Genomic DNA, 24,404 nt, shown 5'->3' with positions numbered 1-24,404 from the left:
GATTCTATGACTGTGCCAGAAGATGGGACAGAAGGGGCTGAACCTTGAAAAGTATCACAAAGCAGGTAGATTAAGTGAGGTATTTTGGAATTTGGGGATGGAAATAAGAGGGCCGGATAAGAAGAGTCTTTAACTCTTCTGCCACAAATAGCCTTTGAAACATGAAAAAAATCAAAGTATCAGGTTTACCTAAAGGTAGTTAGCCACATGATGGATGTCTCTCCACCTACTCCTGTCTCAACATCAGCACCAATGGAGGTGTGAGCCATGGGGTGGCAGGAATCCTCAACGTTCACGTCAGCCGCAACAGCAGCAATGGACAACGTCACCAACACCAGCTGCACCAGGAGACGGTAGCACGGGGGATAGCGCCCACTCCTGCAGAACTACCTTTCCCTGCTCAGTCTGGAGTTTGTTTGGAGCTGAGACTACTGCTGTTGGCTCCAGGAGAGGGTATGTGCCTAAGGCCTGGCCCGTCAGAGCACCATATCATCCCAGACACAGGACTGGCTCAGAGATAAGCAGGCGACTGAATCTAAACTAATGGTAGGGGATTTTTGCTCAGGCCTCTCTGAATTCCACATGTTTGAGACTTGCTTATCCCTGAACTTACAGCCGTGTGAGCCAAGCAACCCCCTTTTCTGCTTAAGGCACTTCGACTTGTATTTTCTGTCACAACCAAGAGTCCTCACCGATGGGCTGCTTAGGATATCTAGTGGATGAAAATAGCAGGAAAAAGAAATAAATTGCAAATTATGTGTACTGTACGTATGTGTAGGAAATGTTCCAAAATATTAACAATGATTGTGAGTTCACAATGATTCTGAATTGTGGGATTATGAGGGTTTTTTTTTTTTTTTTTTTTTTTTTTTTTACTTTCTGGAAAGTAATAATTTTAATAATATCTGATAATAATACAAAGAAGACTAAAACCTTTTGGTTTTCCTTCTTCCTCAGTGGCACAGGCAGAAGGCCATGTGGTCTTTTCCACAACGTCAACAAACATTTTACAGACTGTTTGTTTCAGATGAAGCCAGTAAGCTCAAGTTATAGGTTAACTTTGTGTTTAGTTAGATAATGGAAAAGAAATCACAGTGATTGAGTAGCTTAATGACTTTGTCTCTGGTAAACAGAGGGTTGGTCAAAAGGCCCAGTGATTGCTAAATCCTTGCTAATCTCCAAGATAGGAGCTGAGGTGCTGCCCACAGATGACTGACTGTTCCTGGGAGGCCGGGGGAGTCTGGGGGAGAAAGTGCTGGATGGTCTGACGTCACAAAAACAGAAAGACCTTCATTAAACTGTCCCGTGCCTTCCAAAGGTCATCCGTGTCTTTTGTGGCTGGCCGACTTTGCCACCCGGTCTTCATGGGCTGGAAAAGAGAGGAGCAAGGAGGGGCTGGGAGTGGGGGACGGGACTGGAGTGGGGTCGGGGAGCAGGAAGGAGACACAGGAAAAGGCCCCCCAGGAGACACAGCTGCAGTGTCAGTTGAAGACTTCTCTGTCCCTGGTAGGCAATGAGGTGAATCAAGAGCCTGTGTTTTTAAAAGGGACTGCAAAACTTTACAGCAGAGACTATGATAACATTTATAGGCCTCTACCGAAAGGAAGTTAAATAAATCTCCTGCCTGGGGACACAAAATAATCACCTGCCACCTTTCTGTGGTCGGGAGGGAACTGACTATACTGGAGGCCTGTCCCCTGCCAGCTCCTCTCAGGCAGGCTGAGACCACAGGAGTGGGGTGTTCTGCCCATCCTTCAAGCCTTCCTGACTCCTCTTTTACCCACCGGCATCAATTGCCCCCGTGCATGCACCCCACATTTGAAGGACATTTCTAGTTATCAGGATGCAGCAAGACTCTCAGGCTTGTTGCAATTATGCATTTGTGAGTCCACCTTCCCGCTTTCTCCTCGAGGGCAATCTTAGTCTATTATTCTTTTGAATTTCGTTCCCTAGTGCAATACCTGCACGGTGTATGTTCTTAATAAATGTGTGTTTGATTTTGCATTTTCATGGCTGGCTCTTTTCCTCTTATCCTCCCAACCAAAGAAATGGATTGACTGATCTAATTGTCTCCCTCACCCTCCCGAGTACCAGGTAGTGCTGAGCTGCTCCAGCTCAGCAGTGAAGGGGTCCTTGTCCTTCAATAGTCCACTATTCTGGGAAATCTCAGGTCTCATGTTGCTGGAGGCTTGGTAATGTGTACTCCAACACTGTTTCTTTCTTGACAGGTTTTTCCCAGATTAAAATGCACAACAGGTGCCCCCAAACTCAGACTTTTACTTTAGGCCCTTCTGGAATGCCCTACTTGTAGAATGGATTGGATAATAAAAAAAAACTGAAGGCTTTGGGATCATGGCTTTGACACTCACACAAAATTGGGCAAATAACCCACCCATGTGAGCCTCAGTTTCCTTATCTATAGGTAGGGAGAATGCAACCTTCGTTATGAGGTAGTTGTGAACCTCAAGTAGAATAACACATGTTTAGTCCCAGGCACACAGTAGAGGCTCAGCCAATGTTAATTCCTGTATTATTTGATTTCTGCTGCTTGTAACAAAATACACGGAACTGGATATTTTGTAAAGAAAAAGAAATTTATTGCTTACAGTCTCAGAGGCTAGGAAGTCCAAAGTTTAGGGAACACATTTGGTGAAGGCCTTGGTGGTGATGACAGTGACCCTGGGATCTCACATGGCAGGAAATGGTACATTAGAGAGAGACTAACCTCTCATGTGCACTTCTTTTAAAGTCCTCAGAACCACATCCCTGACCACCATTTTAAATCCATTCACTACTGCAAGGTCCTACAATCTAAACACCTCTTCAAGGTCCCACCTTTCAATTATCATAATAGGATTCCCACCCTCAACTGTTACAATGGAAATTAAACTTCTAATATATGTTCTTTGGGGACACAATTCAATCAATCCATGGGGGTTTCTTTAATCAGTTTTCATTTTCTGGATTTTTCTAGAATTTTCTAGATTTCTGTAGGATTTTTCTCAACTGGAGCACAATGGGTAATGATGACTTAACTGAGAGTTCAGCCCCTAAAAGCCCTGCATGTTGGTTGCTCCCGGGAAGGTAAAGTGTCCAAGTCAGGAAGCATGTAGGTGGTATCTGGGGTGGGCATTTCAGTGACATGGCAGGCAGAGCATCCTGTGTACATTAAGTCAACTGTGAACAGAGGTTGTCCCAGCCAGTCCTTTGTGCAAAGCCACTGACCGTTTCAGATGTGAACTTAGCAGCCTTTTTCATAACCAGAATGAGAGAAAAATTTCCCCCTCTATTCCCTGTCCTCACAGGGAAAGGTTTGCATCCCAAGTGGGGATGTTGACATACTGAGATGACGAAGGCCTGACCAGTTAAGGTCTCATGATCAGTTAAAAATGAGCCTGCTTTTTCAAAGTAAAACTGGGAGGGGAAGTCACTTCTGGAGCCAGCAGTGCCCCTGAGATGCTGGCTGTTCAGAAAGGAGGCAGAAGCAGTCCAGCAGCTTGATCTCAGCAACAGTAGGACAGGAGGGGACATTTACAGCTGTGGTTCACAGCCCAGGTAGCCGCTAGATCTGGGGGTGGGGTGGGTGGGCATATCCCAGGGCCTGGACAGAGGAAGAAAGAGCTGGGATTTCCAGAAGCATCCTTGGACTCTCTGCAGCCACTCCTGAGGCTGTGTCGGCTGAGGACCAGGTCTGCACAGGTCCTGCACATGGACCAGGTCTGTACCTGCCCCTCCTTCTTCCCTCTTACCCCTGGGGCCTGCAGGAAGGGCAGACATTAGGCTCCCAGGACACACTGTGCTTGGAGTCTAGAAGGCCAAGTGCACTTAAGTGAGACCCAAATTGATGTCTCATTCATTTCCTTTCTAGCAGGTTGGCAGAACTAGGATCACTTTTAGATCAGTGTTGGACTATTATGATCAGGGGAAGGAAAGAGCAGCCAATGCCCTGTTGCTTTTATCAGCATAACCTTCCTCGGTGATTCTGTCTGCCTGACAGACACACATTCCTCCTCTCGTTCAGGGAGCAAATCATCAACCATCTGCTCTGAGGTGGGCCACATGCTAGGATGTAGGTCTCAAGCTCAAGGTCTGTGAACTTTGCCAGGCTGGCAGCAAAAGAAACAACTCTGGAAACTGTTAAAAACACCAATCTCTGGGCTCCAAATAATCTGTATTTTTAAAAAAGTTCTCATTTGGGCCGACCCCATGGCTTACTCGGGAGAGTGCGACGCTGGGCGCTCCCGCCGTGGGTTCAGATCCTGTATAGCGATGGCCGGTGCACTCACTGGCTGAGTGCGGTGTGGGCGACACCAAGCCAAGGGTTGCAATCCCCTTACCGGTCACAAAAAAGACAAAAAAAAAAAAGTTCTCATTTGAGTGTTCCCATATTAGGGGTACAAGAAAGAATGACCAGGACTCTGACTTTACCTAACTCACAGGAAGGCAGGTAATTAACATATGAAAAAAAGGGCTGTGATTAAAACGTTAGAAGGTGCTATGAAGACCACAGAGAAGCATTGCTAGCACCTTGTGATTGATCTTCCCCAGAGAGGTGACACTTGAGCTGGGTATTGAAGAACGGGTGTAAGTTTTCCAGGTGGACAAGGGGGTAAAGGGCATTTCAGGGCAGAGGAGACAGCGTGAGCATCAGGGAGAGCTTGTTTATCTGAGAGTTACGAGTGGTTTGCTGGTGTTTGTGTGGCTGAAGCATGGGCCCTGCCTGGAGGGAGTAGGTAGCAAGAGGTGAGGCTGGCCAGGTGAATGGGGGTCAGATCACAAAGGGTGTTGCCTGCAAAGCCAGCTGGGAGCCTGCGCTCTCTACTGGGGGCCACGTGACACTGCCGATGTGTCTGAGACAGGGAGCAACAAGGTCAGATTTATGCTTTAGCAAGATCATTCTGGCAGCCCGTATGGAGGGTGGATTGGAAGGGGTTAAAGCGACAGGGAACGCAATTAGGGGCTCTTATAATGTCTGGGCTGGGAAGGCTGAGGGCCCCAGCTCGTGGTAAGGCCACCGCAGTGGTGCTGGAGCAGTGGAGATAGCACATAGAAATGCTTATACCTCTGTGATTTCCCTAAACACGTGCCAGGCACTCATGTGTTCCTGACCAGGCAGCTGCCCCTCCATGGCCTCTAGTCTGAATACAGCTGGGCATGGCCTCCACATGGGCCATGGCTGCTAAATTAAGTACCATGAACAACTGTCATCATGAATGCAAACACATGGGGCAGCAAGAGAAATCCTGGCAATGCTTTCTGGCAAGTGTAATGAAAAAATTAATTGAATAATCATCTCATGTAAATAGATTTTGTGTGGGCTCTCCTTTTGGTGGGAGGGAAGGGAGGGAAGGGGGAGACTGCTGTGATTTATGGTTCTCAGTGGTATAAAGAATTAGGCCACCATCCCTGGTGAATCTGAGTCTGCCTCAGCCAGAGGTGGTTAGATCGCTGTGAGCAGTGTGGCTCAGGTGACCCAACATGGGCATGAGAGATGGGGGTCATTAAAATCCGCCACACTGTAGGAACTCTCTTTACAAAGAGACTCAAAGGCTTGCTTTGCAGAGTGGCGGCATTTCTCTTTGGGATACAAGGTGTTCTGTCACTTAGCGAAAACTGGTGCAGATCCAAGCCAAAGTGATAATGATGGAAAATAAATGGATAGCCTCAAAGGGAGGAGTGGGGAAGGAGGAGGGGGAACAGCAATGTGGGGGGGGGAGGGGCTGCCTACAACCCGTGGCACAGGCTTCCGTAACAGGAATAATGTATGAGCTAATATCAAGTAGGAAATATTGACTCGTGTGCATGAGACTCAAGATGAGAATTTCTGAGTCTGCACAGCCAGTGCGGTCTGAGGGAAAGAACAACTGGGAGCAACAGGTGAACTGTTAATCCCGGTTGAAGACACTTGAGCATGCTCTTTAACTTCTGCTAAGCCTTAATTTCCTTGTATGCAAAATTAATACCTATTCCAATAGGCAATTTTGAGTATCAAATGTGATTATGTTTTTGGAAGCTGTGTATGGATGTATTTTCATGCATTTGCTCAGAGGAAATCATGAACTAAACCCAGAAGACAGAGGAAAGCCCATCTTTCTGCCGGAGGAGAGCACAAAAGGGCCCTGGACAGAATGGCTGACACCTGGCCTGGACTATCCTTTGGAAGCCCCAGACCTGGTGAACTAAATACACTACACTCTGGAAAATAAACTAATATGGAACTAATGTGTTCTGATGTGTTTTGGGGAACCAAACGGCAAGATTATGAATTTGAAGGGATGTATTTTTCTTCCACTGTCAATATAGTGGGGCAAGAAGGGCAGATTTGAGAGGGAGACCACAGATCTTCTCTGAATCTTGGAGAACTATGTCCTGGGCCTTGGTGGAGGAGACACACGCCCAGGTACCGCTGTTCTGGGGAGGGAGACTAACTCCTACAACAGGACAGTCTACCAGGAGCTTGGAAATGAGGGTCTTGCTATTCAGGGGCCAGGTCTGTCCATCTGAGAATAGCTACCTCTAGTCTATAGAATTAAGTTGTCATTCTCTTTTGTTAATTCCAAGCCTTTCCTAAAGCCCATTAAGCATTGTAGTCTGGTCCAGCCTCCACTGTAGAGAAAAAGGGTGGAGAGGCTATGGCCACCCCTGCGGTGGTTCAGTGAGCAACAGTGGCCTGAGACAAGTAGTGGGCAGGCAGCTGCCGTCTTCTTGGGTGTGTCATCTGAACTCCCCAAGGCAGACTGTTTTTTCCAAAGGTAGTTGACACAGTATCTCCCATCCCACATCTTCTTACCATGTGACCTTTACAATCCCCCACCCCCCACCCCAGTGGTGGGCTACGGGCTCCATGTCCCCTGCCCAGGAACCTGGGCAGCCTTTGCAATTGCTTCCACCAATAGACTAGGGTGGAAGTGATGCCATCTGAGTTCTCAGATAGGTCATTAAATGTCATGAACTTCTGTCTCATCCTCTTGGGTTCCCTGTTCCTGGAATCCAGCCACCATGCTGTGAGCAAGCCCAGGCCTTGTGGAGAGCCCACACGCAGCTGTCCCAGCCAGCAGAGTCATCTCACCAGATGCCTTCAGGCAGTTCCAGCCCCAGTTGTCAAGTCACCGCAGCCTTTGAGTCTTTCTGGCTGAGGCCCAGACATCATGGAACAGGGACAAGCTGTTCTGTAGTGTCTTTCTCAAGTTTTAGACCTACAGATTCCACGAACACAGCAAATGGTTACTTTGGGACATAGGTTTTGGAGTGGTTTGTCATACAGAGGCAGATAACTGGAATACCCTTCTTGCTTACTTTTCAGTTGGGGCTCACTAGAAACTTGAACTCACAGATGCCACTTTAATTACCTGAATGGCCTGATAAAATGACACCATAGAAGGCAGAATACAAATAGAAATTAAATGAATTGGTGGACAGAGTTGTAGGAAGCACATGACAGGAAAGTGGGAAGGATATCCATCTCCTCAAAGATTTATTGCCTCAAAGAAGAAGAAAACAACTCTGCCCTGAAAAAAAAATTAAAAATACATAAAAAGCTATTTTATTTGAAATAAGACTCTATTTTTACTAGAAACCAGAATTCAACTTAACTATACACCAGAAGCAACCACATGAATTTACTGAACCCAGGCAGAACCAGTTCCAAATATCACTTTTATTTTTAGTGAACCACAAACCAAATCAAAGTTGTTTACAAAATATGAATATAAGTGTTCCATTGAAACGACAAGCAAACCTATGTATCTTGTGAAACAATTTTTACCATATTAAAAATTATTATACTGTAAAATATTTTGCTATTTTCCAAAATGAATCTGGAAAAAATCTTATAAATAAATAAACGTATCATTGTTCAAGTCCCTTGCGGGCTTGAACATGTAATTCATTCACAACTGATTGGTAAAATTGTAAGAAACATTATTTATGTGCACTGAGGTGGGGGCATGCTGCTTCACCCACCAGCTTGCAGTAAGCCTCAAGTGCTTTGAATATTGAGGGAGCTATTCAAATACTTATTATAAGTCACATGGTATATTGGAAAGATCCAGGATTTTATAGTCTTAGAGACCAGGAATGTTATTCCAACACATTTGCTCAGAGACCTCAGAAAATTTATAAGACCTCTCCCAGCCCATGTCATCATTAATAAATAAACCCTACTCCATAGGGTTTTTTTGTGTGTGCATCTCTGTGGGGGTGTGTTTGAGTAGAGACAGAGAGAGAGGGAGAGAGAGAAAGAGAGAGAGTAAGAGCGGGAGAGAGAGAGAAAGAAAGGGGGAGAAAAGGGGGTAAAGAGAGAGAGAGAGAGAGAGAGAGAGAGAGAGAGAATTTGCTGCAGGAATGGCTAATTTTCCAGTAAAATGAGTGCTTCCCTTTCTGCGGTGTAGCCCTGTCTCTGGGAATTGTCCCAGTCAGGCGCTACCTTGCTTATTTCCCTCTTGTGTCCAGCTGAGGCCTGGACCGTCTCCCCACGTGAGCAGAGCGGTCTGTGTACATATGCGACCACACAGTTAGAAAGACACCTGCTTTCCCCGCCTTTTCTTCCTTTGACTCCCAGCAGGAAGAAGACTGAAGACTCTAGGGCCCTGGGAGATAGATGGTGGAACGAACAGTTGGAAAACACCCAATCCTGGATTCCTCATTTGGAAGAAAGACATTTGTTCACTGGGAACACCTACAGTAGATAGTCAGGGGAGAGATTCCACTGAGATTGGGGGCTGGTTTGTTACAGCAGCTACAGTACCCTAACTATTACACAATCAGAGGAGACAATGTAAACAGCACAATGAGCCCAGGCCCGACAGAGCAGTGCCCAGCAAGTCTTGGTTCCTTTGAGTGAACGAAGGATATCTATCTACCTATATTCAGAATCTAACACGAGGTGGCACATTTGTTTAAAGTTGTAATGTTCCATGTTATCTTTGTGAGTCCCCATGTGCCACAGGAAGCCTGTTTGCGGCTGAGATGGACGCTTTGGTGGGATAAACAGCCGAGTGGCTACACTTGCTCATGTGAAGCACACAGCTCCGTTGACGTTTCACTTAGTATTGACTGGTATTTGTGCTCTGTACTCAGCACCACTGAAAGAAGAGAACGGGTTTATGGAAAGGCTGAAATGCTCTGACAGGAAAACTCATGTCTCAGCCTGTGGTCTATCAGCAAACAACAGACATGCCAAGACCTCCTTGTTCCCAACCACGAAGGGTTAATGTCCACAGTAGACGGAAGGAGCCCCCCGGCTCCGTGACATTCTCCTGTCCTCCTCTCCACTAATTAGAATCCCAAGCATTTTGAAAAGTAAAAACAAATATTCTATGTAAAAACATTTCATTTTAACACAGCAATAGCAAAAAATACATTATAACTAATATCATTTGCTGTTTTTGAAATCTACGTGAAATATGACATAAGGCATAGAGGACTAGCAAAATTAAAAGTTTTCCATTTTATCTCCGTTTTACATCATGCTTGTGTGTGATTAGAGGAATTATTTTCAAACATTCTAATTTTATACAATTAATCTTTTTCTTGTCAATAAAATCTAAAGAGGTCACCCAGCTATCTGAAAATAAGTGATTGCATTTGAATGCTAACATGCTTTAATTCATGACGGAAATCTACCTTGGAGAATAGTGTCCTTCCCTCCTCCTAGCCTCCTATTTTATTGAACCAACTATGCTTGAAGAAGGATTCTTTGGTGTTCACTTTCTGGCTACAGAAAAAAGTATGTCTGTGAAATGCTCAAGTAGAAAGCTCCTTTGCAAAAGTTGAAGCTCAGTCTCCGTTTTGTACATAAGCTATTGCCAGTTCTCTGATGGATTTAGCTGGGGGTGGGAGCCAGGGAAGGGTGGGCTGGAATGTTGTGAGAGTGGTCAGTATTGGCTTGAGCCCAGAGCCCATAAATAGGAGGTCAGTTCCCAAAGGTGGCAGCACAGAGCAAAGAGGCTAAAACCCATTTTTAAAGAGTGGTTCCTCATTCCAGCTTCCCTAAAAAACAGAGCCTGAGGCCTGAGGGCTGAAAGCCCAACACTGGGTGGGGAGTGTGATCCCAGGGTAGCAGGAGTGACGCAGGAAGGAAAATGTAAGGGAGTGTGTTGTCTGCAGAGCACGCTTTAACGCAGGGCCGTGTCTCAGTCTCCCAGGTGGCCTTCAGACAGGCCATGTCACCCAGAGGAACAAGGGGGAAAGAATTTATCTATTGACACCCACCTCCCATTGTCCCAAGTTTGCCCTGCAATTCCGTCTAAGTGCTTAGTGGGTCTGGGGCATCGTGCAGCTCAGGAGTAACACGGAAGCCCAGAGTGGTGGCTATAGAGAAAGATGCTATCTGGACATGCTCACTAGTGACATAAGGGACCAGCAGAAGCTGTCACAGTGGGTGCTAGGTCTGCAGTGACAGTGACCGTAGCAGCAGAGACCTTCTTCCAGGACCATGGGAACTTCAAGCCATGCCTAGAGCTGCCTCAGCCACGAAACAAGGCAATTCTATGGATCTGGGATAGAGCATAACTAAATTCCGGACAAATAGCAAGTCCACAGGGATTGGGTTTTTTTTATGAAAGCTTCTGTAATGGTATGTTGAAATTAAATTTTGCTGTGAAGTGTGAGACCACCATGATGTAGGCTATAGGCTCAGGTTCCTCTCCCTTGCAAGCCTTGCTTTTTCCGTGGTTTCCTGCTGGTTGTTAGAGAGGGCAGTGCTGGCTTCCACAGGCAAGATAATGGCTGAGGAAGGCAGGAGATTTGTAAGCCACATTTCAGGTTCCTGGTGGATTGGGCATGGAGGCTTGATTGCATTCACTGGAGAAGCAAATGGTGCTGATAAGCTCATGCTACATGTTGACAGGGTGGGGTCAGGTGGGAAAAGACAATGGCTGCATTGCTTTTCCATCCTTCCTTCTATGTCTACCCCCTATATGTGCCAAGTGTAATGGGACTGAGTAGCATCCAAAGGTGCCCCTGGATAATCAGGGGACAGCTTTTTCCTTCTCTGTACGACAGGAGAGCTGTCCTGAGAGTTCAGTGTGCCTAGCTGCTCCCTCTCCTCCACAAGGCTAGGTTAGATTTCAGCTATGACAGCCCAAAGCCACCTGCTCTTGACTCTTCCAGTTTTCCCAGGGGAAAAAAAAAAAAAAAAAAAGCAAGGGGAGGGAGGGAGGCAGGAGTTGGGGGTTCACTATGAGAGCCCTGCGAAATATAACCTAAGGAGGCTTGAAATCTGCAGCTCGGAGAAGTATAAACACAGCAGCCTGGGACACTTTGAACATCTGCTCCGGAAAGCTTCTGGAGACTTTTTAGATCCACATGGGAAAACTCAGAGGATGAAATATCTTCATTCTTAGACTGGGTGACTTGACATCTATCCGCTTTTCCTTTGAATGCCTGTCTTTAACGTGAAACTCAACTTTTACAAAGAATTTGTTTGAAGTTCCTTAAACATCAGTGTCTTGCTGTGTTATTTTGAAGAACTTACGTGCTGTTTATGTAATTGTGTGACTGATTCTCTCGGTGTTTGAAGTATCTGGTTGGGTAGTTTTCCCTGAATCTCCAAGCAGTTACCAGATTTGGTAGCGGAAGACCATAGCTTTAGATGCTATGAGTAATTTTACTGTAAGGGATCCAGAGGGACAAAAGAAAAAAAAAAAAAAAACTCATAAAATCCAAAGCCTACTTATTCAGGGGGCAATTCTATGACATTGTTCTGTGTTATTGCATAAGGTACCTGTTCAATCTCTTTAGTTGTTTTAGGAGCAATCACATCTTCTATTTTATCTCAAATAACTTTTATAAAATTTTTTTTCCACAAGACAATGTCCATTTTTGCTGTTTTCAAATTTATCTGTATCAGGGCATTTATGGTATTTTTAATTGTGTTTATCATGTCTCATTATGTTTAATTTGTCCTTTTTTGAGTTATACCTTTTTTGATCATGGTATTTTGCCTTCTTTCTATTTTTCTTAAGTACTCAAATGGAAGATTATTCATTTATTTTTTATCATACATATTTAAGCTGTACAAAAGAATGTTTTGATATGCATGTGAGGGTACTTCAAAAAGTTCATGAAAAGATTATATTATCTTTTAATTCTATTTTTCCACAACACTTTTGAAGTACTTTCATCTACATAGTGAAATGATTATTACCACAGTCAAGTAACTTAACATATCTATTATCTCACAGTTACCTTTTGTTGTGGTAAAAGTACCTAAATTTACTCTCTTTGCAAACATTTAGTGTACAATACAATATCATTAACTCCAGTCCTCCTGCTGTACAACTCTAGACTTGTTCGTAAAGCTGGAATTATAACACTCCCCAACTTCAAACTATACTACAAATCTATAGTAACCAAAACAGCATGGTACTGGTATAAAAGCAGACACTCAGACCAATGGAACAGAACAGAGAACCCAGAAATCAACCCACATACTTATAGCCAACTGATCTTTGACAAAAGCAACTATTGGGGAAGAAACTGCCTCTTCAATAAATGGTGCTGGAAAAACTAGAAATCCATATGTGGAAAAATGAAACTAGACCTGTACCTCTTACCATATACCAAAATCAACTCAAAATGGATTAAAGATTTAATATAAGACCTGAAACTATAAACTCCTAAAAGAAAACATAGGGAAACACTTTAGGATATAGGACTGGGCAAAGACTTTATGACTAAGACTCTAAAAGCACAGGAAACAACAGAAAAAATAAATAAATGGGATTATATCAACCTAAAAAGCGTCTCCATGGCAAAATAAACAATTAACAGCAAAAAAACAGCCTACAGAGTGAGAGAAAATATTTGTAAACTATGCATCCAACAAGGGATCAATATCCAGCATATACAAAGAACTCAAACAACTTAACAGTCAAAATACAAGTAACCCAATTCAAAAAAATGGACAAAGGAGTTGAATAGACATTTCTCACATGAAGACTGAGGGAGTTTGGATGTATTGTCCTCCCAGAACTCAGGGAAATCTGATCCCCAGTGTGGCAGTTTGAGTCACGGGGATGGATCCCTCATGAATGGATTAGTGCTCTCCCTAGGTGGGGAGAGTAATGAGTGAGTTCTCGCTCTATTAGTTCCCGTGAGAGCTGGTTGTTTAAAAGACCCTGGCACCTCCTCATTTGCTCTCTTGCTTCCTCCCGCCATGTGATTTCCTTGTACCCGCTGCTGCCTGCCATTTTCCACTGTGAGTAGAAGCAGCCTGAGGCCTGTGCCAGATGCAGCTGTCCCAGAATTGTAAGCAAAATAAACCTCTGTCCTTTACAAATCACCCAGTCTCAGGTATTCTGTTATAGAAACACAAATGGACTAATACAAAGACATACAAATGGCCAACAGACACATGAAAAAATGCTCAATATCACTGAACATCAGGGAAATGCAAATCAAAACCCACGTAACTGTAACTGTGTACCCTTTGATCTCCCCGTCCTAATTTGCCCCTAGCAACCACTGTTCTACTTTTGGTTTCTATATATTTGAGTTATTCTTTGTTTTTATTTTTTTTTGTTTCCACGTACGTATATATATATATATACACACACACGCTTTTATATGTATATATACACACATACATATATAAGTGAGATCATGCAGTATTTTTCTTTCTGTATCTTTTCAAAGAAACTACTTTTGGCTTTGACAATCCTTTCTATTGCATCTTAATTTTAGACTTCATTAATTTCAACTTTATCTTTATTCTTTTCTTCCTACTCCTTTTCTTATGTTTATTCTGTTATCTGTTACTAGTTTCTTACAATAGACCATTTGATCATTAATTTTTAGTCTTTGTTTTTTTGGTATAATCAGTTAAGATTATAAATTTACCTATGAATATTGCTTTGGTGCATATTAACTATTTTTTAAAAAGAAGATTATTATTTTATTATTTTATTTTTTATCATACATTCATGTGGGGTACAATGTTGACTTTCAATAGTTGTGTAGAATGTGTGGTGGTTAGATCAGTATAGTTAGCTTATTCATCATTACAATATGCAATCATTCTTTGTGTCTGTTGACTAACTCCTCATTAGCCCCCCCTCCACCTCTAGTTTTCCAAAAGTTCAACATATTCTCTGTCTCTCTTTATTGTTCATTTGTTTATTTATGGATTCTTCTCCCAGTTATGAGTAGGAACATGCGGCATTTCTCTTTCTGTACCTGGGTTGTTTCACTTAGGATAATTTTCTCCAGGCTCATCCATGCTATTGCAAATGGTAGAATTTCATTCTTTTTTATGGCTGAGTAGTATTCCATTGTGTATATATACCACAATTTCTTTATCTAGTCATTCACTGATGGACATTTTGGTTGGTTCCATCTCCTAGCTATTGTAAACAGAGCTGCAATAAACATGAGAGTGCAGGTATGCCTTCAACCTGATGTTTTTGAGTCCTCTGGATATATCCCCAGGAATGGGATCCAACATTTTTAATGCACAAGGTTTTATTATGATTCAGTCTCAGGTAGTTAAACATTCCAATGATAATTTCTTCTTTGTCCCACGAGTTATTTTAGGCATGTGTGTAAGACTGTGTGTAAGTGTGTGTGTGGGTGTATGTGTGTGTGTTTGTGTGCATGCATGTGTGTGTGTGAATATTGAAAATCAAACTTGGGTAATGCAAATGTAGGACTGAAATATTTATATTTGGAAAATTTCACAATAAAAAGATTTTTTAAAAAATGTGTGTTTCCGAAATGTCTAAAGGCATTGATTTTATAGTTATCTTTTTATTGTTGATTTCTAACTTAATTGAATTTTGGTGAATGTGATCCATTAGATGCCAGTTCTATAAAAAATTTTCAGAACTTTCCGACATACAGTGTAGTCAGTTTTTATAAATGCTTCATGAGTGATTGAAAAGAAGATGAGTTCTCTAATTGTTTGATGCAGAGACACACATACATATTCGTTAGGTCAAGCTTGCTAATTGTGTAGTTCAATCTTTCTATAATTACTGATTGCTTTATTTATTCCTAAGAAAGATATGTTTTACTCTCCCATACTGTTGATAAACTTAACAATTTCTCTTATAATTCTGTAATTTTTCTGTTGTAAATTAGACTATGCTATTAATCATGAACAAATATAGAATTGTTATTTCTACCTGGAGAAGCAAACCTTTGATCCTGATAGTAACTCTATTTATAAAAGTGTTTTTTGCTTTAAAGTCTATTCTATCTGATATCAGTAAATATACACCAGGTTTTTTTGGTCCCTTTAATTCTCATTTGTATACTAGCATATCACTATTTTTTAAAAAATAAACTCATTCTGACGTCTATTAACTGATAAATATTGGGCAGTATATTTACATTTATGACATATATTTAATCTTCTTTCTGCCACTATAATTTCTACTTCCTATTTGATAAACCTTTTCTGTGCCTTATTGATTTTCTACTCTTATCTTCTTTTGGATTGATTATATTTTTATGTTTCATTTCCCCCTCTACTGTTCTGGAAATTTTCACTCTTATTCTTTTAGTCACTACCCTTAAAATTTTAATATTTTTAAATAGCTTCAAGTCCAAAGTTATCAAAAAATTTCTTCTCAGAACAAATAATAGACCTTACAACACTTTAAATTGAATCATTCAGCCAACCCCTTCTTATACATTATTGTAGATCAATATTTAGTTTTATGCTGATTTTTGGTTTTAACCCATGAATTAGTTATTGCTTTTAGTGTTTTGTTTTGCAAATGCTTTAGGTCAGGGGTCAGCAAGCTTTTTCTCTGAAGGGTCCGAATTTGCTGGCCATAGGGTCTATGCTACAATCACCCAACTTTGCTGTTGTTCTGCAGAAGCAGCCACAGACGATATGTAAACAAGTAAGAGTGACCATGTTCCAATAAAGCTTTATTTACAAAAACAGGCAATAGGCTGGATCTGGTCCATAGTCCACAGTTTGTCAACACTTGCTTTAGATATTCTGATGTGATTATTGCTTTGCTCAGTCAGTTACCACTCCTTCTTGAATCTTAGACTTTCCTTATAGATCATCTTTTTCCAGAAGTACATCTTTTGGGTGGTCTTCTAGTGAGGGTCTGTTGGTCATAGACTCTTTCAGGATTTCTTTGACTTTGTTTTTAGTCAATATTACTTCTCGAATGGAATGATAGTTTAGCTGAATATAATTTATATAAACAGTTTTTTTGGGGTAAGAAATAGCACATCCACTTAGTTTTATATTTACTTTCAAATCTAAGTCCCCATCTTGATGAACCTAGTAAAATCAAAATCCTATCTACTTGTTGTTGGACCATCTTCCTATCTCCATCTTTGTAAGATTATATTTAAAGTTCTTAGACTACTGCAGTGCTGAGGCATTAATAAAAATAAGTGTCTCAGCACTTTAAAGTTATTATTCTATGCTCTTCTGGATGCTTGCTGTTAAGGAATTATGGAGGCAGTTTAATTAGCATTGTTTTGCAAGGGATCTATCATTTTTCCCTGGCTACTTTTAAGATTTTCTTTTTTTAAAAAATTTATTTTTGGTGTTCTGGGGTTTTACTATGGTGATGTACCTTGGATACTCTTTTTATGGATCCTGCTTTAGATTTATTGTGGTTCCTGAATCTGAGGATTCCTATCTGTCACTATTTTTAGAAAATTCTCAGCCATTACTGCTTTTAATTCCTTGTCTCTGCACTACATTCTAGGTAATTTCTTTCAGTTCATTAAATCTTTTTTCAGTTGTATCTACTCAAATCTTTAAACCACCTTGAATTCTGAATATTGATAATTATGTTTTTTATCTTTAGAGGTTCCATTGGTTAATTTTCAAATCTGTGTGGTTACTTCAGAAGGCAGCTGTGCTTACCACTATACCATCAATAACCATGGTTATTTTGGATGACTCTTAATTTGTACTCATTTTTTATCATACCTTTTATTTATTTAAACTGTACCTGAGAACTCTAACATTTGAAGTTCTTGAGACTCTATTGAATATTACTCTTGCAGACTCTTGATGGTGGTAGCTTTCTTCCTTGTGTCTTTTTACATTTTCAATTGTGAGCTCATATTTGACTGGCTCTTATATTTGAGATTACTGAAGAGCCTGGAATGGGAGTGATTTCCTGAACAGGATTTAGGTTTGTTTCTGTTAGGTGCCTGGAGTGCTACCAACAAGGCGCCAGTTCAATCTAATGCCTTACCTTGTGTTTTCCTGGACTAAGCAGAGAGTAAATCCAGGCCCTTACTCACGTGAGGCCTGGGCTTCATTGCATGTTTTCAGAGGAGATCTCCTCTACCCTTTGCCTTGTTTTGGGTTCCTCTGCTTGTAGGAAGTTTATTTTCCCCGCTAGCACAGCTTTTCATTATGGGTGTAGCTCTTTTGGGGTCCTGCCTGGATGTGGGGAGTCTCAGTTCCAACTCTTTACCATGGACATATAGAGAACTTGGTCTCCTGTTCCCTGTCAAGCCATCACAACCCAAGTCCAGGATACTGGTTTCAGCCAGCACCCCACGGCAGTGTTGGCTTATGGATGCACTTACCACTCTGGCATCGGTGCCTGCTTCACTGTCATCCCAGGGAACTTCCCTTAATTTCCTGTGCATTTTGCACGCATTTTGAAGTGCATTTGCTGTGATGTACCCAGCGTCTATTTGTTTCACAGTGAAATGTCTCCCAGAGTATCTATCCCACCTTGTGACCTGAGACAGAAGGCCTAAAGAGAGTCTCTGCCTGTGTTGTGCATGTTATTTTCCTTCCTTTTATATACTTTGCACTAGTTATTTGGCCTAAGTGCTAAGACATTTTTGTTTCTTCGCCATTTGCTCATGTTTAGCATGATCATTGGTGTTGGTTCTAATAGTCAGAATAAAGTCTCCGTGCCTCTGGTGTCTTTTTGTCTTCTCCATGACTGAGATTGAGGCAAGCGTGTGAGGTTGAGGGAAGAAGGGTTGAAAGAGAGAGGGAGGGAGGGAAGAAGGGAGATGGGGAGAGAGAATGAGAGAGAGAGAGAGAGCGAGTGAGCGAGCAAACTGGGGATGCGGGACATTATGGTGAGAAGATTTATGCTTCCTTCCTCAAGTTTGTTAAAAGTCTTGTCTTAGGTTCTCATTGAGGTCACTCTTGGACTTTCCCAATTCCAGGCAGAGTCCTGAAATTTCACTTTGAATAGGTGTTTAGTCCCAAAGTTTCTCTTAACTTCACTACCTCTCCCCAGTGGCTGTTTTAACACTACTCCCACCCTGTGGAGGACACAGAAGGTGAAACTGGGGATTCGGGGTACAGTGTTTTGATCTGTGGAATGAAGGGGACAAAACTGGATCTCTCTGCGTTTCTTTCTCTTCCAAGTTTCTCCCTCCCTCAGGGCATCTTGTCTTATTTATTTTCTTTACTGCATTGCTAAATCCCTGTTATTGCTGAAGGTAATTAGCTTTGAGCAATTATAATCATTCTCTGTTCCCTCTCTAGCTTTCCTCTCAGCCAGGGAAAAGCAAAGGTGAGACACTGAGATTGTGGGGGAGGGTTTCAGTTTTTCAAGTGTTTTCTACATTTCCCCCCCCACCACTGCCCATGCATCTACCCAGCCTGCTTCTTTAGAAATTGAGGTATTCATGAGATATCTTAGGATTTTGCTTGTCAATCATCTTTGTTCTGTTTTATGGGGGAGATGGCTATAAGAAGAGCTAATTCTTAACCTTTTTCTTAGAATTTCAAAAAGGATGATGTCATACGCTTGTGACCCTATTTTTTGATTATTGCCTACTTTTATGTTGGTTTTGAATTTATCTTTTAAATTTACTTTGTTAGCTTTGAGAGCTATTGAAACTGTGATCTTGCTTCATGTCTTCACATTACCTCCGCGGTGCATTCAGGAACCACGTAGATCTCTTTCAGTGGGGAGTCAGGGCTTTTGACCCAGAAAGACTCAGATTTAAATACCGGCTTTGTCATTTGTGGTGATACGGAGCAAGTTACTTACTTTCTTTGGGTCTTAGTTTTGTCCTTTTATACAGTGCTAACTATTATTATCCTGAGGTCCTGTTTCTCTCCAGGAGGTCATTTTAAAGGACAAACTGAAAACTAAATGGTTACTTAAAATGGACAGTGCCAAGTCCAGAGGAAGTCTGCTCGGATGATCTGCAGATGGTCACCTGGACATGATGGTGATTGAGAAAGAACAGTGAGGATGGCCACTTATCCTTTCTAGGAGAGGATGCACTGTATTGGACAGATGAAATGACCCATTGGAGGTAGCAGGAAGAGCAAGTGAGGAATGGTGTGGAATCAGGGGACTAGGTGACAGGTGGAACCAGGAAGGTTACAGAGACCAGGTCATGGAGGACTTGAGTGCCCTTCATGCTTTTTGTGTCTTCCGCTAGGAGAATGGAATTTATCCTTTTAAGGGGAGCATTGGAAGTTTTTAAGCTGAGAAGTACCACAGTCAGGTCTGTGTTTTAGAAAATCATCTAGAAGCATTGAGAAAGATAGTTAGAGAGAACGTGGCAGATTGTATCAGTGGCTGCAAACCTATCAGCCACCCCACATGTTCTTCTTAACAATATGACTTTGGTGCTCATTCCATCAAGGGGTATCTGGGCAGATTTATGACACTGTGTGACTTCCAAGCCAGGTCACAGAAAGCAACAGAGCTTCCACCTAGGCCTCTTGGTATGTTTACTCTTGGAACTCAGCTGTCATGCCACGAGGATGCCCAAGTACTTGTGGAGACGTCCATGTGGAGAGGAATTTAGGACCCCAGCTGACAGCTATGGCCAAGCTCCCAGCCGACAGTCGGCACCAACTCAACAGCCATGGGACTGCATCATCTTAGAAGTGGACCCTCCAGCCCCTAGCTGGGCCATCCCACATAATGCCATATGGAACAGAGAGGCTGACCTTCCTGGACCCTGCCCAAATTGCACTTTCAAAGGCAAAATAAAGCGTTATTATTTTTCATGACATTGCATTTTTGTGATGATTTGCTACAAAGCAATAGATAATTGATAGAGAGGATAAAAGCATGGGAATTTGTTAGGGAACTTAACTGTCCAAGCAAGAAATGATGAAGGATTAGCTAAGGCATTGTATTAGTTTATTTTTGTGTTGCTACAAAAGAATATCTGAAACTGGGTAATTTATCAAGAAAAGGGACAGCTGCATCTGGTGCAGACCTCAGGCTGCTTCTGCTCACAGTGGAAAACAGCAGGGCAGCCAAAGGGTGCAAGATCACGTGGTGAGAGGAAGCAAGAGGGAGAGGGAGGGGAGGGTGCCAGCGTCCTTTAACAATCAGCTCCCGTGGGAACTAACATAGCGAGAACTCACGCAATACCCCCGCTCCCAGGGAGATCATTAATCCATTCACATCCCCCAAACTTCCCAACACTGCTGCATTGGGGAATCAGAATTCAACATGAGATTTGGGGGGACAACATATCCAAACTATATCAGGCATTAATTAATTAATTGAACTGGTAGTTATGACATGTCAGGCGCTGTACTATGTCATGGGAATATAACATGAACTAAATGGACAAGGTCCATTTGCTGAGGAAGCTGGCTGGCCAGTGGGCAGGAAGGATGGAGTACAGAACGAATCCACCAATTACATTGACTGGGGGATGTGTGTTCTCCCCACTTCAGAGGCATTTTTTAAAAAAGGACATAAAATAACTAGAAAAATGCATTATTATGGGGGTAAACATTTTGGCATCCAGACAGCATAAAAACAGCATTGGCCTTGCTCTCTCAGCCGCATTGAGCATGTTAGGAAGTGGGTTTTGTCTTTGTCTGCATTAGAGAAAACCTTCATGTGGGCACTTTTCTTGCTCCTTGGTATTGTGTGATTTTTGGTTCAAAGCACAAAGCACTTGCTATTTGCATCAGTGCTTGTTACTTTTTTTTTTTTGAGGTGGAGAGTGGGAGGATTACCACAGTATTCTTTTCAAGTGCTCTCAGTCCCCTGATCAAAGCAAGGGCTTTAGAGTCTTAGTTTGTCTGAGATTCAATATGAGACTGTTCTTGGTTTGGGGTTTTGGAGTCAATCAGTTTTGCTCAAACACCAGAGAGAAAGAGCACTAACTCATGCATTCTAAACTACAAAGTCCCACACAAATGCCAGTTATTTTCATTACTTTCAAATGGAATTTGGGGCTTAGTTTTAGTGGCAGACAGCAAATTGACCGTCAGTGAGGGCATTTCATTTAAAAAATAAGTATTCACTTGCTAATTCATTTAATGATTTGTTCCTTTACAAAGAACAGCCGCTGCTCCTCTCCGTCTTATTTATGCCACCCAGGATCGCCCCTTCTCTCTCCTTTCCTCTAACCACCACAATAAAGAGTCACCGTCATGCGCCGACGCAGCTTGTTGACCCGGGCTCTGGCTTTGGTTCCCACCGCTCTGCTGGGAATGAACTTCTGAGTCTCCAGTGACAGTTTGTTGCCAAATTCTTTGAGCTCTTTGTGCTCACTCGGCCTGGACTCCCTGCAGTTCTTGGCTCTGGTGACTGTTACCCAGTTCTTGAAACTTGGATCTCCTGACTTCTGTGTTAACACGCTTGCTCTTACCTCTTGGGCTGCATTCTCTGCTTCTATCTCTGGCTTTTCTTTCCACCTTTGTCTTCATCTTAAATGTTGATGTTACCTCGGGTTACCAAAGTTCTTCAGTCTTCTCTAGTCTCCTGAGACACTGTCATCTAAGATTCTCATCAATCTCATGCCCATCTATATTCTGATGAGTCTTGAAAACCATGTCTACTGCCCTTGGAACACAAATGCCTGGGAATCACTACTTTTATGGATCCCAAAGTGAACAAGCTGTAGTCTCTTACAGCAAGGAGCTTACGGTCTGGTAAGGCAGATTAGATGTGCACACACAGCTTCGAGAGCTGTGCCTTTTTCAATCTGGACTTCTGCATTAACCTCGGCAGCCACTTAAGACTTAAGGTAGCAAAAGTGACTGCTTCCACTTCATGGAAGTGACAATTTAAGACTGACCCAAAGTAGGGCTTTCTGTTTCATTTGAAACTGGATAGGGTCCCCAAGGAAATAAAACTGCTTGCCATCTAATCTGTAAGCAAGAATGTATTGTGTGGGGTTCCTTAGTTGTAAGCAGTAAAAATGGACTCCAGCTAATTTAAACAAAGGAATTTATTGAAAAGATGGACAATATTTCTCAAACTTGAAGAAAGAACTGAATGACCAGACTTCCAGAAGGAAAGACATCAATACCACTCTGGAAAGCTAAGCAGTAGAGACACATAGACTATCATGTGCCGAAACCCAGGCTCAGAGTTAGCTCCTCAAGAACTCCAAAGTAGAGGAAACTGCAGGTTAACACCACAATCGCCTCCCACGGTGGAATAAGGTGGATTAATAAGGTATAGTGCCCGGCTCATCAGAGATGTTCAACAATATATTTTTGAATGAAGAAATAAATGAATCAGGTCACTAGATAGATTAGATGACATCTAAAATCTCTACCAATAGTACTAGAATTCTTTCATAGACCAAGGTGAAACTCTCTGGGCATTTTAGTCTAGCCAGTATAATAAATAAAATATATTTCTGTCTAATTGGGAAAGCGGGAATACTGTGTGTATCCGTCTTATTGGGATTCAAAAATCACCTTGGTTATCACCAAATCCAATGAAAATAAACTCAGAAGAAGCATCTGCATGTCATGCTATTGTTTTTTCACTGATAGGAGCATTATGGGATGTTGAGGTATGTCAGAGAGGATGCAATAATGTTTCTGTGGATATAGAACACTCGAGATTTGACAGTTTCACATTTTTCTTTATTTCTGTTAAGGCAGGATCTTGACAGGGCTATATTTTGCCACCCCCTTGCGCTGTTTTCTTGTAAATAGCAGTGAATGGAAGAGGGGAAATAGAGACACCATATTAATCAACTCAGTTACAATTTTATAGCACTGTGCCCAGAAGGACATGCCGAACATCAGTGTCAGTCAGGAGAACACAGGACTCAAACAAATTAAAGATTGCAGAAATTCAACAGGTGGACAGAAGCCAGACTTCTGTCCAGCAGGCATTGTGCCCTGAAGTTTGTCTGGGCCGTGTTTGCTTCTCAAGACATGAAACGGACAACTCTATTGATCCGCTGGGACATTTTCATGTCTTGAGCCTTGTTTTAGTATTTTTTTTTTTGGCAGCACCAGTTTCTGTTCTCCTATTTCTGCGGAGCAAAACAGTACAAAACTCAGCAGCTTAAAGCAACTGTTTATTTGGATCTTGTAGCTCTCTGGGTAGACAGGGCTTAGCTGGGTGGTTCTCAATCAGGGTCTCTCAAGCACTTTCAGTCAGATGTTGGTTGGGGATGGAGTCATCTGAAGGGTCAACCCAGATTTGTGCCTAAGATATCCTCTTTCCTTACTTGTGTGGTGCCTCAGCCAAGCCAGCTGGCCGGTGGGCATCTCTCTCTTCCACGTGGCCCCCATGTGGTTAGCCTCAGGGCATGGCAGTTGTAGGGTAGTGCAAGCTTTCCAAAACCCCCAGTGGAAGCCACACAGCTTCTCATGACCTACCTTCAGAAGCCACACAGAGTCACTTGTTAGTTCAAAGTAAATGGCAGGGCCCAGTGAGACTGGGGATTCCACAAGGGCATGAGCCCCAGGAGCTTACAGTCTTGGAGCCAGGCCATGACAAACCTCCTCCCATGCTGTGTGCATTGCTTCTGCAGAGACCATGCATGCTCTTGCCTCCCATGCTCTATGCATCTGCACCCTTGAGTCCTTTTCTGCCCTGTTCCCTTGATGCATGTGCACCTGCCTGCCTCCCCCACCATATTGCTCTCCCACTCCTGACTGCTAGGTGACTGTCACTTGTCCCTGGACCCCACATGGAGAGCACTCCTTCAGAGAAGCAGGTCTTGGCTACCCAGGCCAGGCTCTTCTCTTAGAAACTCTCAGAGAAGTGAATTCCTTCCCTTCATAACACCAACAAAAGTTTGTACTCACATCAGCCATAATAGAGATAATTTGGTCAATAATTGCCTCCTCTCTAAGACAGTTTAAAAGAGCAGTGGCTGGGTTCTGTATTTCTTTTTTTTAAAAATCAATATTCTGTCTTCTACACTTAGTGTATAGTGGCTGCTCAGAAACCTTTGTTAAATGAATGAACGAATGAACCTTCCTTTTCAGACTGCTATGGTCTGAATGTCTGTACCCTCCAAAGCTCATGTGGAAGCTTGATCCCCAGTCTGGCAGTGTTAAGGGGTAGGGCCTTTGGGAAGTGATTGGATTGTTAGGGTTCTTCCCTTATGAATGAATTAATTCATCGTGGATTAATGGATTAATGGATTAATTGGTTAACAGATGAATGGGCTATTATGGGAGGGCCGCTGGTGGCTTTATAAGGGGAGCAAGTGAGCACGTTAGCGTGCTCTAGCCCTCTTGCCATGTGATTCCC

The sequence above is a fragment of the Cynocephalus volans genome, chromosome 3 (genome assembly GCF_027409185.1).
Source record: "Cynocephalus volans isolate mCynVol1 chromosome 3, mCynVol1.pri, whole genome shotgun sequence".
Lineage (NCBI taxonomy): Eukaryota > Metazoa > Chordata > Mammalia > Dermoptera > Cynocephalidae > Cynocephalus > Cynocephalus volans.
This window is presented reverse-complemented; position numbering follows the sequence as displayed.